Source organism: Bacillus rossius, chromosome 1 (assembly GCF_032445375.1).
Source record: "Bacillus rossius redtenbacheri isolate Brsri chromosome 1, Brsri_v3, whole genome shotgun sequence".
Lineage (NCBI taxonomy): Eukaryota > Metazoa > Arthropoda > Insecta > Phasmatodea > Bacillidae > Bacillus > Bacillus rossius.
This window is the reverse complement of record NC_086330.1, coordinates 185620258-185632850: the sequence shown is the minus strand read 5'-3', so window position 1 is coordinate 185632850 and position 12593 is coordinate 185620258. Positions and strand designations below refer to the sequence as shown.

Below are 12593 nucleotides of genomic sequence, written 5' to 3'. Positions count from 1 at the left end.
GCTGCACGAGTTTTCACCGATGGTCCCGCTAGGATATAAACTGGTCGAAGTACCGCAAAGTATCATTTATGTTCCAGTCGTTGTGAAGTGCGCACACGAAGTAGTCATCAGAATCGTTGACCAGTGAGGACGATTGGTGAATTTTCAAGACGAAGAAATTTCATTACGTCTGAACTTGAAGCGATGGGCATAAAGTTCGTAAGAGCAAACAGTTATAAATGAAATCGTATTGTCGTGAATAAGACCAGTTCTCTACCAGACATCGGTGCATTAACACCTGAGAGCATAAAGTATCTTCTTAGTATTGGAAAAGTGCCGAATAAATATGGAAGACGAAATCCTCAACGTGGAAGATCCGGTCATTTTTGATGAGAGCATTACGAAAATGGAATTACACGAGTACCAGCCTTTCCTGCTCAGACCTTACACACTACCATCAGAAGTATGCATTGCTGTACAGCACCAAGATATCTGTACTCTACCTTCGCAGTCATTTCTACGTATAAGAGGCACGCTGACAAAAGCGGATGGTACGCATCCGACAACGACGTCAATATCCTGCAATGGTATTCTTCACCTAATAAAGCGCATTACATATGTACTCAATGGCGTCGAGGTAGACCAGACAAGAGATGTAGGCATACCATCTGTTAAGAAAAATTACCTTTCGCTCATGCCAAATGAACTGTCTGCTGCAAAGATGGCCGGTTGGGCGCTCGAGGATGAATATAGGCTTCCGGTTTATGCCAAAGGGAAGTTCGAAGTCTATGTTCCTCTGTCCATGCTTCTTGGATTCGCCGAGGACTACAAACATATAATCATTAATTCGAAACAAGCGTTCGCACTGCTTCTAGCCAACACACACATTAATGCAATTGTCGCCGCTGCAGAAAACCCTCAAGTTTTCTCGCTTACACAACAGTCTATTGAGTGGATGCTGCCACACATCCAAGTGAGCACCGTTGAAGAGTCAAGATGTTGAAGAACATAAAAAATGGCAAGAACTTCGATGTGCCATTCCGATCCTGGAGCCTGGAAACTTATCCTGGCCTGCCTCATAGTCAGCGTATTAATTGTATAGTAAAGTCCAGCTTCGCTACGGAGAAACCAAGATACATCATCGTCGGGCTTCAGACCAGAAGACAGCTCAATGCAGGAGTAAGTAGCTCCTTATTCGATAACTGTCAAATACGTAATGTAAAAATATTTTTAAACAGCGAAAGTTATCCGTACGTAGACATGAACATGGTCTTTGAAAGTGGAAGATTTCTTCTCGCATATCAAATGTACGCCAAGTTTCAGCAAGCATACTATGGGCGGAGACAGTCACCTATACTGATTCCCGACAATTTCAAGAACAATGCCCTGTTAATGGTGTTTGACGTTTCCAAACCGTATGATCGAATAAATTCAAACATAATCGACTGTAGGATCGAGATAACGACTAGCGGAAATATTCCACCAAACACCTATGCTTTTCGTCTGATACTTCATGATCGGCTTGCGTCGTACAATTGTCAAGACAAACTTGTGAAAATTCTGACATAAATACTGTTTCGTTTTCGATAATAATTTAGTTACGACCGAGCATTGCTAGCGACAAGATGTACTGCAACCTGCCATGTTTCCAGAGTCAAAATGGATTCTGGCTCAAGGAAATTAGCGTCACCTCCGGAGGCAAGACTCGAACTTGCACTTTCCGACCTCCGTATCCTTGGAAACTACTAGACGAAAAAAGCAATCGGTCGAATGAATGGCTTTGTAAATATTATCACGGACTAGAGTGGGACGAATGAAAAATTCCAAACCACCAAGTGAAAAACATCATTGAAGATTTACTAGTTCAAAACGAAATAATCTACGTTGCCGGACCTCAACAGAAATGGCTGAGCAAGTTGTGTAATGTGTCAGTTGTAATTGTAGACATGCAGACCGTCTATGGCTGTCCTTCCCTGCGTAAGCTTAGTACAATATTCGACGTGCAGCCACGCGACAAGTTTGAACATGTCTGTGCCTGTACAAACTCGCAGTTTATGCAGAAATGGCACAAACAGTGTTACTAGGAGCCTGCATTTATAAATGACGTACATCCGTACGTGCCTTCAGTTGACGTTCGACATGCAAGAAGATGTTTAAGTTTCATCCTGCTTACGTGTACGTGAGCGTAAGACCTAGCTTCAGCAGTGTTGAGTACAGCTACTGGGATTCCTGGTATCTACGTACATATACAGAAACCTGTGATGGAGGTGCTCAGCATTGGCGGTTTGCGCACTTTCCTGTGTCCTACGAACCGACTCAGCAGCTGTTAGATTGTTGCGAACCTGGAAACTGTGCCGTCTATCACAGGAGACCACACACAATATTCTTCCTGCTAGCATCGCTAAGGTAGTCGCCTCATCTGCACGTGCAACACCAAACATGAGCGAGTTGCAACCAGTTGCGACCTGTGATGATTCTACGCAGACGTCCAAACGGCGTGTGTTACGACATCGAAGTTCAGGCAGTGAATCCGTCCCAACTAGCACTGAGCCAAAGCCCAGGCGCATACGTGGTTACAGACGTCATCGACCATGTCTTGCCGGAGTTGTCGACGTCGCAGAAGATGACCAGCTGGAAACCTGTGTTCCTGATCCCGTGACCTGCGAACCAGTTGGAACCGGAGTCGAGGAGGCAGTGCGTGCGACATTAAAGACTTTGCTTGCGAAAATGCTTGATTGCTTAACGTAATGTGTATTTGTGTAATTTTTATAAATAAATGTGTAAAACTTGAACTTGTGTTTTTATAAATAAATGTGTTGACCTAGAACTTGTTTTTTTTATTTCGATAATTTTAAGGTACCTCATAAAAAAATTAATTTTAAATACAGGCAATATTTTGTCTCATGTAGTATACCAGTAGACTGTGGGTATATAAGCGAGGTTCAGACGACTGGACCCTCTGTTCACCTCTGGCCGCGGTGCAGTATGTAGGGGTGCTGTCATAACTTAGAAACACACAACTTAGAAACACATAACTTAGAATTTTCTAAGTTATGACGGTTCTAAGTTATGACTTTCTACGTTATGACGTTTCTAAGTTGCGTGGTTCTGCGTTGCGTGTTTCTAAGTTACGTGTTTCTAAATTATGAATGTTCTAAGTTGTGTGTTTCTAGCTTGTGATAGTTCTAAGTTGTGACTTTCTACGTTACGACGTTTCTAAGTTGTGTGGTTCTGCGTTGCGTGTTTCTAAGTTACGTGTTTCTAAGTTATGACAGTTCTAAGTTGTGTGTTTCTAAGTTGTGATCGTTCTAAGTTGTGACTTTCTACGTTACGACGTTTCTAAGTTGTGTGGTTCTACGTTGCGTGTTTCTAAGTTACGTGTTTCTAAGTTGTGACAGTTCTAATTTGTGTGTTTCTAAGTTGTGATAGTTCTAAGTTGTGACTTTCTACGTTATGGCGTTTCTAAGTTGTGTGGTTCTGCGTTGCGTGTTTCTAAGTTACGTGTTTCTAAGTTATGACAGTTCTAAGTTGTGTGTTTCTAAGTTGTGATCGTTCTAAGTTGTGACTTTCTACGTTATGGCGTTTCTAAGTTGTGTGGTTCTGCGTTGCGTGTTTCTAAGTTACGTGTTTCTAAGTTATGATCGTTCTAAGTTATGTGTTTCTAACTTGTGATAGTTCTAAGTTGTGACTTTCTACGTTACGACGTTTCTAAGTTGTGTGGTTCTGCGTTGTGTGTTTCTAAGTTATGTGTTTCTAAGTTATGACAGTTCTAAGTTGTGTGTTTCTAAGTTATGATAGTTCTAAGTTATGATTTTCTACGTTATGACTTTTCTAAGTTGTGTGGATCTTGAATTGTTAACATTCGGTTGCTTGTTTGTGGCGAAGGTTTTCATACGGTCTTTCATGCAGTCCCTACATAGTTCTCACTTTGCCCGCTAGATGGAGATGAATACCTAACCATCTCTACCAGGAGTGCTTTCTATTGGTTACTTTAAATACTACATTTTTTAATTTTTTTTATTAACTATGGCATTTCCACACAGTACGTACATTTAACAAAGAACATCTGTGAGAAATAAATTTTATATATTATTAATTGTAGAATAGTCAAATATGAGCTTATCTCCAATTGAAACACAAAGTTGAACTATGGTATAAAATATAGCCTAAATTATTTGAAGCGCAATCCAACAAAAAATTACTTGAACTGAACTAAAAAATAAAGGTAACATCCAATTACCAATATGATGGAAATAACGGCCATTTAAATTAGCTAGCAATGCCTAAAACTTGATGGGTAGTTTTGATTGCATGGTTTTAAAACTGGGAACAATACGATTGGTTTATTCTTTGTAAAAGTGAACACCAAATAACTCTTCGTGTTTTTAAACTGCGTAATTAAAACAAATATTTTAAATTTATATGTTATTTCGTTTTATTGATAAAGCTCCGCTTTATTTGTCATTTGTGAAACGGAAAAATTAATTCAAAGTCCAATGTTCAATAATAATGTTTGTTCGCTGAAGTATTACTTGTAATAAAATGCATTAATGATTACGGCTAGTCGACGTCTTACAGAAAATGCATAATCATCCCATACAACACAGAAAGTTAGCCAATACATTTACAGTGAAACATTTTTTAAGTTTTCATTATGTGCAATTCACAGTTAAATAGTATTATTTTAGTTTAAAATTTGGTATAATAAATACACACTTAGCAGACTTACGGGTCTATATTTTGACAAAAGTTTGAAATCAACATATTTCATATGCTTTTTTTTGTATATGTAAATTTTATTATTTACTGCAGGGCTTTATAATCATGCAAATTTAAAATATATACTTGATAGTTCAATGGTTTCATTACACGTTACAAGATATTACTTCAACCATTTTTTTATTTGTAAGTAAATCATCTAGAGTTTGTGTTGTAGGCTAATGGAAATGAGAAAAAAATCTTAGCGACATACTTTTGTACACTTCAAACGGATTGTCGAATAGAGTTTGATCGTGTATTGAGTAATCAAGGAAACAATGCCAAAAACACGTACAAAGTTTATGAGTTGTGTTCCGAAATTATATTTGATACTGCTGTAGCGACCAGCCATCCTATCTTATTTTAACTCAATAACGTTAATTGTTTAAGAGAGTCTTTATTTTAAGAACTAATTTTATAACCTTACATTAATTATACTGTTCCTGAGCTTACTTTTACTATCCATAATTTATTTGTGTTAACGCTTAATAGGCCCCTACTTCAGAATTCTATTTTAAAACGATTTCTTTAGACTCATCATAATTAAAAATTTTGTTTAAAATTTTATATGAAAAATTAGCCTGAAAACAAATTTAAGTATTTATTTTTTCGTAACCATACAAAATATTGCCTGAAGTTATTTCCCGGTGGACTGATTCATACTGCTGTATTTTTAATTTGTACTTGGCTTTGGTTGCCAAAATAATTAGCGGAACTTCTGCAGTCACAAAAATTTTGTCGTAATTTTTACCAGTTACAAAATTCCTTTAAATTATATGAATAAGGAAAGTAGCATTTAAACAGATATTTTCATGTTGGTTAACTTGAATATTTTAACATTAAAAGAGAACAAAATTACATAACATTTTCATGGACTAACAAATTTCTGCGGGTCTGGCGAGTCGAAAACATAATTTAGAGTTGTTATTGTTGTTAAAGTTGGGTTATACCCGACTTTGACGTATTACTTTGACAGAAAAATAACAGATCTAATAAAGTTCCATAACTCAGGTAGAATTTGATATTTCTAGTGACATTTGAATCCTAGATTCCAATTTTACCCTTAAACTGAAAGATTCAAATTAAAAAAAAATTAAATAAATTACAAAAATTATGAATTCTTTTTTAATTCTCTTTTCTTCATACAACTATTTATAAATATAACTTAAATTAAGACGTATTTGAAACCAATCACATGAAAAAAAATTATTAGTGTCAATTAATTCAATTACGGTATTTGAACCTCGGGAAGACAACGAAAAATCCACCGCTGTCTTTACACTTCCAAGCCCATTAGGCGACTGATCTCCTCCGCAGCAAGCAGGAAGTCTTTTATGTTCAAATACTCTTTCTATTCTTTAACTTTACAATCTCACTGAACATGTCATAAAAATATAAAGAATGCTGGTAAATCTTCATACAATTAAAAAAAATTAATGACAATTATTCTCATATGATGAAATTCTTTCATAACTTTTAATGCAAATAATTATTTTTAGAAATGTTTGGCAACGTATGGTATATACATAGTCTCATTTTAAATATTTTAAGGTAGGGAAAAAAGTTTAACGTCATTGTTTTCTTGTTCTATATTTAAGTGAATACAGGAATACCCATTTAACAAAAAAAAATCTGATTTAGTTGTTGCAAGAAGCAACGCAAGTGTCATGTAATGTAACATCATTAAAAAAAATTGCAAAAGTTCTAACCAAGAAGACGCATATTTTTTGTTTATACAAATCAATAATTTATAAACGCCTTATTTGTACATATAATTGGATTAACTTACAACATACAAAAGGGCATGCATTTTATGGCAAATTTGACTGAATTTTGCGCGATTTGTCAACAAATTCACGATATGGATCCACAAGTAGTGCGGGATCCCCCAGGCCTTCAGATGATGCTGGATCCCGCGGGATTGCGGGATTCCACTTAGCTGTATTGCAATCCCTAGTCTCAGTGCCTTGCTCCTGTCAAGCTTATACGCCTAAAGCGTTACCATATTTCATTGACATGCACCTTATTAAGTAATGCGATTGTAGTCTCGTCTTTATTTGCTGTCAGCCACGCACACGGAGCTCAGAAGGGAGACGCTAGCCATCAGTGTGTACCTAACTACGTTTTGCTAACTAATCAAACCATCTTTCTTTACAATAAATATATATTTTAAAGTTTCTCTACTTTTAAGATCAATGCATATATTTTAAACCCTGTTTTGCTATGCATTTTTATCAATTCTGTCAATTACAATAATAAATTAGTTTTTCTGTCTGTCTTTCGCGTTGCTCGGAGACGTTAATTTGTTACATAGATTCTTCTGGAAGAGAGGAAAGGGAAGGGGGTAATTTAATAAAGTTTCCTTTATTTCATGTTAAACGATCTTTACGCCATTATATACACCTCGACAACGCGACAAATTCCGTGTTTCATAAATTGTAAAACTATTATTTTAAACATACTCCCCTCACATGCCTCTTCTGCATATATTAGGTTTACTTAATATTATATTAGTATTTTTTTCTTTATGTGAAGTTTTTTTCTATTCGGAAATTCCTTAAAAAACACTTAAAAGGTTTTGTTTTTATCAACAGCATAATTATTTTGTAGCATGACTTTTAATTTGACTGATTTTTAGTATAGTCCCTATTCCGTGTTATTCCTACTGACCGCAGCTATTGAATTGTCGATGCTTTCTTCACTGCAGTCGTGAAAGGCCCTTGGTGTATTACACACATTTCTCTTTAGAAACTGCCAATAAGTTTTAATTATTCAAATTCCTACTCGGTTCAAACCTTGGCGTTTTAATTAAATTGGCTTTACAACAAATATTTAAGTAGATTTACATTTTTAATATGTTTGTTGTTGTAAAATTATGTGTGGTGTTAACATTTCAGTTTCGATTTAAGTACGGAATAAAATAATTTGTATTTCAATACTTTCTTGGTGATATTTTTGTGTAGAATCAATTATGACTATTTAATGTGTTAAAAAAATAATTCATTGATTCACTTACTATTTTATTACTGCATGGTTGCACCGGAACGTGGCGCACACGTGCTTTTGAAATATGATATATTATAATTCTCACAAGTTAACATCACTTTTGAATGTTAACCCAGTCCATCTGTTATTATTATCACATTTCTGCAGCAATAATTAAATAAAGTTGAATTAAAAAACTAAATATAAGAAATTGTTCGAATTTTACATTCATTTTGATATCAGTTATTTGTACTGCTTCTTTAAAGAAAACATGCTAAATCTGATCCAACCATACAACTTACTTAGTCCCACACCTTTTTCATTAGAAAAATCTGGTCTAAAAATTAAAAAAAAAAAAGAATTATACAACTAATTTATTAAATAAATGTTTTACAAGTATGTTTATACTTCACTTAAGATAAAGTAAATATATATGTATATAAATATATATGTAAATAAATATATATAAATATATAAAGTAAATATATATGTGCATATATAAAACATTTTCAGCAGTTTGTAGAATAAGAAATGAATAAATGATACAAATACATTCATTTCTTTAAATATAATAAAAATAATATCCATCACATTTACTACTTCCTAGCTTTATCCCACGGTTAGCTCGCGTTTAAGTAGATTTTGTCATTCAATTCAGGTTGTCGGTCGACACAGGAAGCAAAACTATTAAATTCAATTAATTAATAATATAATTAACTCATTTAATTCAGGTTGTTGTTCAATACGGGTAGAGGTTAAATATTTACAAAAGAAATAAACTACACAATATAAATCAGGGTTAAGTGTTGGAGAAGAAAATAAATAGCGAAGTTTGTGTTAGTAGAGTAGTAGTTTCTGCCTTGTCGCGAATTTAAGATTTCACTCCATATTAAATTTTACCTACAGTTAATTAACATCCCTTATTAACTCCGCTTGTAATCTATATCTTACATAGTATAAAACAAAGTCGCTTCCCGCTGTCTATCATTATGAATGCTTAGATCTTTAAAACTACGCAACGGATTTTGATGCGATTTTTTTTAATAGAGAGATTGATTCAAGAATAAGGTTTATATGTATAAAACATGCATAATATAGTAGAGAAACACTGATAATTTTAGAGGTTTAGAGGTGTATGTTGTGATGAATTGGTAGAAAATCACCATGGCAACGGCTATTCGTATCTATGGCAACGACTATGTCATTGTTAGTGCTGTCCTCATCACCGTTGATATTTTGCGGGAAATTTAAATATAAAAAATTGCTCTTTTTTCCAAGTATATAGGTATCCTACAGACTTGAAACTTGACAGTAATGTTCCTTATGTTACTCAGGATGACGTTTTCCGAAAATCAGCTCTCAAGGGTGGTTAAGTCCGTGCAACAGTGGTTACTTCGTCTCCATGGCAACGGGCATCGCTTTGTTTTCTTTTTCCATTCGAGGCACTGCAGTGGCGTACCCACAAGGAGGGGCATGTAAAATGAGCGGCGCAAGAGTGTACTGCCTGCAGACTGCCGAAGCGAAGTACGGGTACACCAGTTGTACGTTGCGTGCTCGAGAGTCGGGAAACCATCGGTGCTATTCGTTTTCTCTCCTATACATTAAAAAAAAACATTGTAATAAATCAATTGCCATGGTATTTCATTTATTATTACTGTAAATGGGAGATTTGGTCTTATTTTCCCTGTAGTATAGCCGTGCGAAGCCGGGTCGGGCAGCTAGTATATATATATGATGAAATTTCTTCTGCTTTGAGGTGCAATCACGTAAACACGACTAAACGTACCGGTATGGGACCATCACCATTCGAAGTGGGATCGCATGTAGGTGGTTCTAGGTTATTCATTTTTTGAATTCCGTTGACCCTTTCACCAATTTTTGTTTAGATTTTTAAATTTGATAAGATTTTTCGCCAGTAAAAAAAATATACATACAATTTATGTTATGGAAACTTTTCTCCGTGCTAACGGATTGCTCATAGCAACGAAAAATAACTACACCCAGCGATATATTAGTTATATTTGCTGTTAAAGTTTTATTTTAGTTTATTAAACTATAATTTATTCTTTGATGAAATATAGGTATCCTATGTCCTTTTCTGTACCCCTGACAATGTGTATGCAAAATTTAATGATGATCGGTTGAGTAGTTAAGGCGTGAAAGCGTAACAAACAAACAATCAAAATCAAATTTGCATTTTTAATATTAGTAGGATGAATGAATAAAAGTGCTAATTGAACGGGACAGGCCTGTGTTTATTTTTCATAGTCGTTTACCTATATTTGTTTAAGTCATTGACATTTCTTTCAAGGAAATTAGATATATGCCTCCCGAAATCAGATACTAAAATTAAAAAAAAAAATTAATTTAGTTTTGTTTATGAATAGGTTGAACGAATATTTATGCTTGTGTATACGAGCACAGCGACTGCTTGTTGTCGACGGAAATGTTTGCAGATTGTACTGTATGGCTTGTCATTGTGATGCCTCAGCGGGGCGCCTGAGATACCGGACTCAAGGTCGTAGGGTCTTTGGAGAAGAATACCTGAAATGTGCTGGGATGGGGTGTGGCAGTAAACCCGTGCGTCACTCGGGAAGGGGAGAGAAGTTGCCAAGTGGTGGGGAAACAATTTTTAGGGCAAACGGATTCTCAAGACAAAGGACATAATGAAACTTACGCAGATTTTCGTGCTGGTTTGTATGAAATATAATTCGAGTATTCACAAACACAAAATATTTAAAAAACGCAATACAGTCTCCTTGAGTTCTATGGGGAAATTATTTTTTTTTTTAGTTGAAGTGTTTCAAGTTACTTCCAAAATTAAACCTTCACATTAAATAATGTTATTAAAAAAATCTGAATTTTTTCACTTTTTACAATCGTATTCTAACACATAGAATTTTTTCACCCTTTCAGATAATACAACAACGAGCTTTCAGAGATACACATGTACACTTACAAGGGGCCATCCATAAATTATGTCACACGAATCATGATTTTTTGCCCCCCACTCCCACCCGGGACTTGTCACAGATGGTGTGACGTCACAAATTTTCCAACTTTATATATTGAACTAATTTAATTAAAACAGCAGTTTTAAAATTATTTTTACTTTCATTAAAACTATGTTTTAAACAAAATAACATTAAATCAACATTTCTTAAAATTGACAAAACAAGAAACTACTTAAAGAATGATAAACTAATAATTATATCAATGAAAGATACAAAACTCAATCATCTTGTGTCCATGGACTCTGAACCCACTCCTCTATATTGCTTATCACTGGCATAGCAGGCATTTCGTTCTCATTTTGGTTGTTAATGTCAGGAACACATAGGCCATTTATCGTTCAACTCTGTTGAATGCACTTCTTCCCGGAGCATTTGTGGCAATGTAAATAGCATCCAAGTCAAAATTTTTAAAATATTGCACAGCTAATACTATAAATCGCTCTAATTTCAAATCTCGAAAACTTCTTTGAATTTCGCATTCATGAGTTGATTACCTTAAATCGTATAGGCGTATTGATATGTTGGTAATATTTCTAAGTTTTTCGCTTACATTTAAAGTTTCGCATTTAAATATTTTATATTTGGACAAGTGACATCACGAAGCTTATGTAGCCTCCTACTTCTTGTCACACAATGTCACACTTCGTCGACCACCTCCCCTCCCCTTAACGCGTGGCGTTATTTAGGGATGGCCCCCAATGAGACCGAGTCTTATCAGTTTCTGATAAGAAGCTCAAGAAAAGGTAAATAACAATGTTTTCAAATAACCTTTAAAAATCACACAAGACATCTTGCAATTCTGTCCTCCATATTTAGTGTAACGTGTTCCGAAAAAACTGAAGTTATTTGTATGGAAGCCAACGACTTTATTTTTATTGCACGTTTCACGTTTTCACTTATGAAACTACCAAACAGGCAAAGCACATGAAATTTTTTAATGAAATTATAAATAATTGCTTACTTTGACATAAAAATTAACGTTACTTATAGAAATAAGCCAAATGTAAATTGTTTCGACATTTGTATTGTTTCAAGTTGCAGGGTCGGTGATGTCTAGCGTCTGGCGTATTTTACCTATAAATTTCCGCAGTTTTATTGCACTTGTTGCATGTAGCGTCCTGTGCGTTTGCTTTTCTTGCGAAGTTTATAACATTAGCCTTGTTGCCAACTAGTGAACACCTTAAGGTGTAGCCAAATTATACTTGTTGATTTTATTTAATTTCAGACGCCCGTGGTCACTTCATAAACATAATTTACTACAGTTACATCCAATTGTTAAATTGTCATGTATTTCACACTTCTTCCACGTGAAAAGTGCCACTTGTCTACCGCTCAAGCCCGCTACACAATGTGTAATGGGACTTCAAGAAATGTAGGTTTCAATATGCGTTCGCTGCTTCCACAGTGCATTAAAACTTAACAAATGGTAATGAAGTGATTGAATTTTTCCGGTTACGAAAAAAATTAATTAACTGAAAATTTGTTGAGTTACGATAAAATAACCACGGTCATGATTTACACACACACGCCTACACGCACACACACATGTATATAAACATAATTATATAATTAAATTTAATTAAAAACAAAGTAATGATTCTGGAGGCAAATTGAAAATAATGTCTTATAATAGCGAACTACATATTAAAAGTTCTCAAATAAACTCGTTGAAAACAACCGCATACTCTGTTTATTAATTACTGAAATCCAGCGCTATTGGAGGTTTACACTTTCAACTACCATGATTCACAACTGCGTTTGCTTTACGAGAACTTGCAAAAAAATCAGTGTAAAAACAACAACCCACAGGTTACATACAGGATTAGCATATATGAATGACCGGATGTAAAAAAATCA

The 12593-nt window shown here is 34.9% G+C and overlaps 1 protein-coding gene across 1 annotated transcript in view; it reads left to right on the top strand.

Moving 5' to 3' along the window:
- Positions 1-12593, top strand: part of LOC134540937 (protein giant-lens) — an 86829-nt gene that overhangs the window by 41725 nt on the left and 32511 nt on the right. The window lies entirely within an intron of this gene.